The sequence below is a fragment of the Phytophthora infestans genome, genomic scaffold (assembly GCF_000142945.1).
Source record: "Phytophthora infestans T30-4 supercont1.65 genomic scaffold, whole genome shotgun sequence".
Taxonomy (NCBI): domain Eukaryota; phylum Oomycota; class Peronosporomycetes; order Peronosporales; family Peronosporaceae; genus Phytophthora; species Phytophthora infestans.
The window spans coordinates 53,591-60,776 of NW_003303694.1; positions in this window are offsets into that span (position 1 = coordinate 53,591).

The following is a 7,186-nucleotide window of genomic DNA, read 5'->3' on the forward strand; positions in this document are numbered from 1 at the left end:
TCCACTCCCACCCTCATCAGATTCAAATCAACCAAACCAAACTCACGACCACCCCGCACATACCGTCACGACCTGTGCTACCACCCATAGATACGGCGCATACCGTACGCCTTTATCAAATACTGACAGCACTAAGAGAGAACATCCACACTCGCCGGCAGCACAATCTTTAATCGTCAAAACATTCAGCGTCTTTCACCTCTGCATGTCTTCGGCTGGTGGCATGTTGGCCACCACCTACGTACGCTGCTTATGTTCTACCCGCCACGGATATCATCTCGTACATAATACTCTCAACAGGGGGGGGCAACTTGCACGGTCAGACTCAGTGACATCATGCTAGCGGATCCGACAGTTGTTGCAGCTCGTAATGATATCTTCTTATATATTGTCACAGACACGATTCACACGCGACAGCAGTCTTCGGCACGACTTTACCTACGGCGTCGAGCAGCCGCAACACCAAGAATTCATCTGGAATATCTGAATGTTGGTGTCTAGGTATTAGACGTGGTAAAACAATAATGAAGGGCGGTCAGCGTACAACAGAGCGAGCATTGAGTGTGGCTACGGACAGGCTGGTCACGCAAAGTGCACAATAGCAAACTAGCAAGCTAGTAAGCTGAAGGCATCGGTAAGGAAGTAGTGAGGCAGGAGAGGCAAAAGAAGAGCCCCCAGGCGGGATCGAACCACCGACCTTTCGCTTACGAAGCGAGTGCTCTACCACTGAGCTATAGGGGCTTACGGACCTCGACTCAAAGAGACACATTCACAGCACGAGCACCACATACACCACAATAAAAACATACGCACGAACATGCATACATCGCACTCACCGTCCATGCATACACCATACGTCAACTACTACATCACCGCCCACTCCGCGCATGCCACATTGCAACATCAACTCCTTTCCTTAAAGCTGCTGCGACGCATCGGTAAGGGCTCCGCCACTTCACACGACGCTTCGATGAGCGGAGAGATGTGTGCGAGGTGCTCGTGACGTGGTTTCGTCGTAGTAGTAAAGAAGAGTGGGTAGAAATTGTGGATCTCGGAATGCGTATCGGTGTGTGAATGGAGTTTGCATGTTTGGAAGTTGGGTTTTGGTATCGGGGGAATAGCTCAGTGGTAGAGCGCTGGATTCCAGTCCCAGCGGTCGGGGGTTCGATCCCCTCTTCCCTCATGCTTTAAGCTTTTGCGCGTCCTTCGTTTCTCTGTCCGTCTTCCCACCTTAACAGCCGCACGGTTACAATGCTCACCATCAGCCGAGCCCACGACCACGCCACCAAGCAAAAAGTGCGATACTTCTCGATTTATGCGTGTCATCCTTGCGCAGGGGCCATGCTAATCTTCTCTGTATCGTTCCAATTTTTACGGATGACCACCGAAGTGGTTCCTACCACACGACCCGCGTCACCGACATATAGCTGCTAGCCTTGGGCCTCACATCCAGAACCACTTTCGTCGAAAAGGGAAGGACTACCAGCCCAGTCCATGCATCCACCAGCATTTCCAGATTAGCTGCGCAATGTCTTCACACGCTTGGCCACGTGTGTTGGTCGGGACCATTATCCAGCAACAAGCAGAGGTATCTATCTACCTGGTCAGCAGGCCAGGAAATAGCCGCTTTTGCTACCGCGAGTCTGCTGAGGTAAAGGAAAACGACAGCTGTGAGATTCGAACTCACGCGGGTTGCCCCATTAACTTAGCAGGCTAACGCCTTAACCACTCGGCCAAGCTGTCATCGCTATGCAACAAAAACATAGATGTCCACTCCCACCCTCATCAGATTCAAACTAACCCAAACCAAACTCACGACCACCCCGCACATACCGTCACGACCTGTGCTACCACCCATAGATACGGCGCATACCGCACGCCTTTATCAAATACTGACAACACTAAGAGAGAACATCCACACTCGCCGGCAGCACAATCTTTAATCGTCAAAACATTCAGCGTCTTTCACCTCTGCATGTCTTCGGCTGGTGGCATGTTGGCCACCACCTGCGTACGCTGCTTATGTTCTACCCGCCACGGATATCATCTCGTACATAATACTCTCAACAGGGGGGGGGGGCAACTTGCACGGTCAGACTCAGTGACATCATGCTAGCGGATCCGACAGTTGTTGCAGCTCGTAATGATATCTTCTTATATATTGTCACAGACACGATTCACACGCGACAGCAGTCTTCGGCACGACTTTACCTACGGCGTCGAGCAGCCGCAACACCAAGAATTCATCTGGAATATCTGAATGTTGGTGTCTAGGTATTAGATGTGGTGGAACAATAATGAAGGGCGGTCAGCGTACAACAGAGCGAGCATTGAGTGTGGCTACGGACAGGCTGGTAACGCAAAGTGCACAATAGCAAACTAGCAAACTAGCAAGCTAGTAAGCTGAAGGCATCGGTAAGGAAGTAGTGAGGCAGGAGAGGCAAAAGAAGAGCCCCCAGGCGGGATCGAACCACCGACCTTTCGCTTACGAAGCGAGTGCTCTACCACTGAGCTATAGGGGCTTACGGACTTCGACTCAAAGAGACACATTCACAGCACGAGCACCACATACACCACAATAAAAGCATACGCACGAACATGCATACATCGCACTCACCGTCCATGCATACACCATACGTCAACTACTACATCACCGCCCACTCAGCGCATGCCACATTGCCACATCAACTCCTTTCCTTAAAAGCTGCTGCGACGCATCGGTAAGGGCTCCGCCACTTCAAACGACGCTTCGATGAGCGGAGAGATGTGTGCGAGGTGCTCGTGACGTGGTTTCGTCGTAGAAGTAAAGAAGGGTGAGATGTGTGGGTAGAAGTGGGGCGGAATTGTGGATCTTGTAATGCGTATCGGTGTGTGGATGGAGTCTGCATGTGTGGACATTGGGTTTTGGTATCGGGGGAATAGCTCAGTGGTAGAGCGCTGGATTCCAGTCCCAGCGGTCGGGGGTTCGGTCCCCTCTTCCCTCATGCTTTAAGCTTTTGCGCGTCCTTCGTTTCTCTGTCCGTCTTCCCACCTTAACAGCCGCACGGTTACAATGCTCACCAGCAGCCGAGCACACGACCACGCCACCAAGCAAAAAGTGCGATACTTCTCGATTTATGCGTGTCATCCTTGCGCAGGGGCCATGCTAATCTTCTCTGTAACGTTCCAATTTTTACGGATGACCACCGAAGTGGTTCCTACCACACGCCTCGCTTCACCGACATATAGCTGCTAGCCTTGGGCCTCACATCCAGAACCACTTTCGTCGAAAAGGGAAGGACTACCAGCCCAGTCCGTGCATCCACCAGCATTTTCAGATTAGTTTTTGCTACCGCGAGTCTGCTGAGGTAAAGGAAAACGACAGCTGTGAGATTCGAACTCACGCGGGTTGCCCCATTAACTTAGCAGGCTAACGCCTTAACCACTCGGCCAAGCTGTCATCGTTATGCAACAAAAAACATAGATATCCACTCCCACCCCTCATCAGATTCAAATCAACCAAACCAAACTCACGACCACCCCGCACATACCGTCCCGACCTGTGCTACCACCCATAGATACGGCGCATAACGCACGCCTTTTATCAAATACTACCAACACTAAGAAGAGAACATCCACACTCGCCGGCAGCACAATCTTTAATCGTCAAAGCATTCAGCGTCTTTCACCTCTGCATGTCTTCGGCTGGTGGCATGTTGGCCACCACCTACGTACGCTGCTTATGTTCTACCCGCCACGGATATCATCTCGTACATAATACTCTCAACAGGGGGGGGGCAACTTGCACGGTCAGACTCAGTGACATCATGCTAGCGGATCCGACAGTTGTTGCAGCTCGTAATGATATCTTCTTATATATTTTCACAGACACGATTCACACGCGACAGCAGTCTTCGGCACGACTTTACCTACGGCGTCGAGCAGCCGCAACACCAAGAATTCATCTGGAATATCTGAATGTTGGTGTCTAGGTATTAGACGTGGTGGAACAATAATGAAGGGCGGTCAGCGTACAACAGAGCGAGCATTGAGTGTGGCTACGGACAGGCTGGTCACGCAAAGTGCACAATAACAAACTAGCAAGCTAGTAAGCTGAAGGCATCGGTAAGGAAGTAGTGAGGCAGGAGAGGCAAAAGAAGAGCCCCCAGGCGGGATCGAACCACCGACCTTTCGCTTACGAAGCGAGTGCTCTACCACTGAGCTATAGGGGCTTACGGACCTCGACTCCAAGAGACACATTCACAGCACGAGCACCACATACACCACGATAAAAACATACGCACGAACATGCATACATCGCACTCACCGTCCATGCATACACCATACGTCAACTACTACATCACCGCTCACTCAGCGCATGCCACATTGCAACATCAACTCCTTTCCTTAAAGCTGCTGCGACGCATCGGTAAGGGCTCCGCCACTTCACACGACGCTTCGATGAGCGGAGAGATGTGTGCGAGGTGCTCGTGACGTGGTTTCGTCGTAGAAGTAAAGAAGAGTGGGTAGAAATTGTGGATCTCGGAATGCGTATCGGTGTGTGAATGGAGTTTGCATGTTTGGAAGTGGGGTTTTGGTATCGGGGGAATAGCTCAGTGGTAGAGCGCTGGATTCCAGTCCCAGCGGTCGGGGGCGATCCCCTCTTCCCTCATGCTTTAAGCTTTTGCGCGTCCTTCGTTTCTCTGTCCGTCTTCCCACCTTAACAGCCGCACGGTTACAATGCTCACCATCAGCCGAGCCCACGACCACGCCACCAAGCAAAAAGTGCGATACTTCTCGATTTATGCGTGTCATCCTTGCGCAGGGGCCATGCTAATCTTCTCTGTATCGTTCCAATTTTTACGGATGACCACCGAAGTGGTTCCTACCACACGCCTCGCGTCACCGACATATAGCTGCTAGCCTTAGGCCTCACATCCAGAACCACTTTCGTCGAAAAGGGAAGGACTACCAGCCCAGTCCGTGCATCCACCAGCATTTTCAGATTAGTTTTTGCTACTGCGAGTCTGCTGAGGTAAAGGAAAACGACAGCTGTGAGATTCGAACTCACGCGGGTTGCCCCATTAACTTAGCAGGCTAACGCCTTAACCACTCGGCCAAGCTGTCATCGTTATGCAACAAAAAACATAGATATCCACTCCCACCCTCATCAGATTCAAATCAACCAAACCAAAACTCACGACCACCCCGCACATACCGTCACGACCTGTGCTACCACCCCATAGATACAGCGCATACCGCACGCCTTTATCAAATACTGACAACACTAAGAGAGAACATCCACACTCGCCGGCAGCACAATCTTCAATCGTCAAAGCATTCAGCGTCTTTCACCTCTGCATGTCTTCGGCTGGTGGCATGTTGGCCACCACCTACGTACGCTGCTTATGTTCTAACCCGCCACGGATATCATCTCGTACATAATACTCTCAACAGGGGGGGGGGCAACTTGCACGGTCAGACTCAGTGACATCATGCTAGCGGATCCGACAGTTGTTGCTGCTCGTGATGATATCTTCTTATATATTGTCACAGACACGATTCACACGCGACAGCAGTCTTCGGCACGACTTTACCTACGGCGTCGAGCAGCCGCAACACCAAGAATTCATCTGGAAGATCTGAATGTTGGTGTCTAGGTACTAGATGTGGTGGAACAATAATGAAGAGCGGTCAGCGTACAACAGAGCGAGTATTGAGTGTGGCTACGGACAGGCTGGTCACGCAAAGTGCACAATAGCAAACTAGCAAACTAGCAAGCTAGTAAGCTGAAGTCATCGGTAAGGAAGTAGTGAGGCAGGAGAGGCAAAAGAAGAGCCCCCAGGCGGGATCGAACCACCGACCTTTCGCTTACGAAGCGAGTGCTCTACCACTGAGCTATAGGGGCTTACGGACCTCGACTCAAAGAGACACATTCACAGCACGAGCACCACATACACCGCAATAAAAACATACGCACGAACATGCATACATCGCACTCACCGTCCATGCATACACCATACGTCAACTACTACATCACCGCCCACTCAGCGCATGCCACATTGCCACATCAACTCCACAACAGCGCTTTCGGGGTAGTCGCGGTTAGTACTGCAAGTCTTTGAAACTAATCGTTCTGGAGGAGGGGTCGATCGTTGTGGAGGAGGATCGATCCCCAAAAGTTCCCCGGCGGCAACCACGACCGATAAAGCCACGCAGGACCTTTGTACAGGCGGCAGTGCAGCTTAAAACCCCTCACTACTCGGTTAAATATGAGGGTAGTTTTGACCCTGTCCCTTTACTAAACATGTATTGATGATATAGATACCTTATTTTGCCTCAAAAAGGAATCTATAATTCCTAATAACCTGTGAGAAACGTATCTTCACATCCTTGTATTCATTTTGCTGCAAAAGCATTGATTTAGTAGCAGCATGCTTTTAATCTAGCCAATCGGATACCAAGCTAGCGAATTCACTAATCAAAACGCTAGCATTGAGGACATAAGAATACAGTATCCGCATCGTGTCCTCACTACGCGAGAAAATCGCCACGGAGATCGTTAGAGAAATCTTAGCTCCTAATTTTCTCCAGCTAAATACGTACCTGTTGACACCACTAGAATTCCTGCTACACCCCAAAACTCACAAGCCTTTCCGTAAACGTCTCCACCTTTCGAAGCAGCAGAAACTAGCGACATGTGAGCTCCACAGGAAATAACCTGAGGCTACCATCGTTGCTCTTACTGAACTCGCATGCACAGATCTGTCGCTATCGAGGGCACCGTCGCAACAAGTCATTGACAGCGTGTTGAAGGCCGCGACGACCCTGCGAGGGTTATCCGCGGATTGCTTGGCCCATAAAAAGGTATGTCCTAGATTCCAGCTACACATCTCGACCAAAGCGTCGTCGAGTTCGTTCTAATGTGCGATGACGTACAGGTATCGCTCTCGGGTGAGATGATTACGATGCAGGCGCGCACGCTAGCAAGACGCCTGAGCATCCCGGAGTCGTCGCAGCCAAATGTACATGGTCATGGCTTCGACATCTTCACGGAATTCGCTGGCGTAGGGCTATTGGTGAGTCCGGTGCTGTCGATCTAGACGTTGCAGCCCCTGAAATCGAGCGACTACGCCACGTCATTAGTACATATCCCTACTCTAAATTCTACATATGGACGAGACCGGATTATTTTTATGACAGCGTA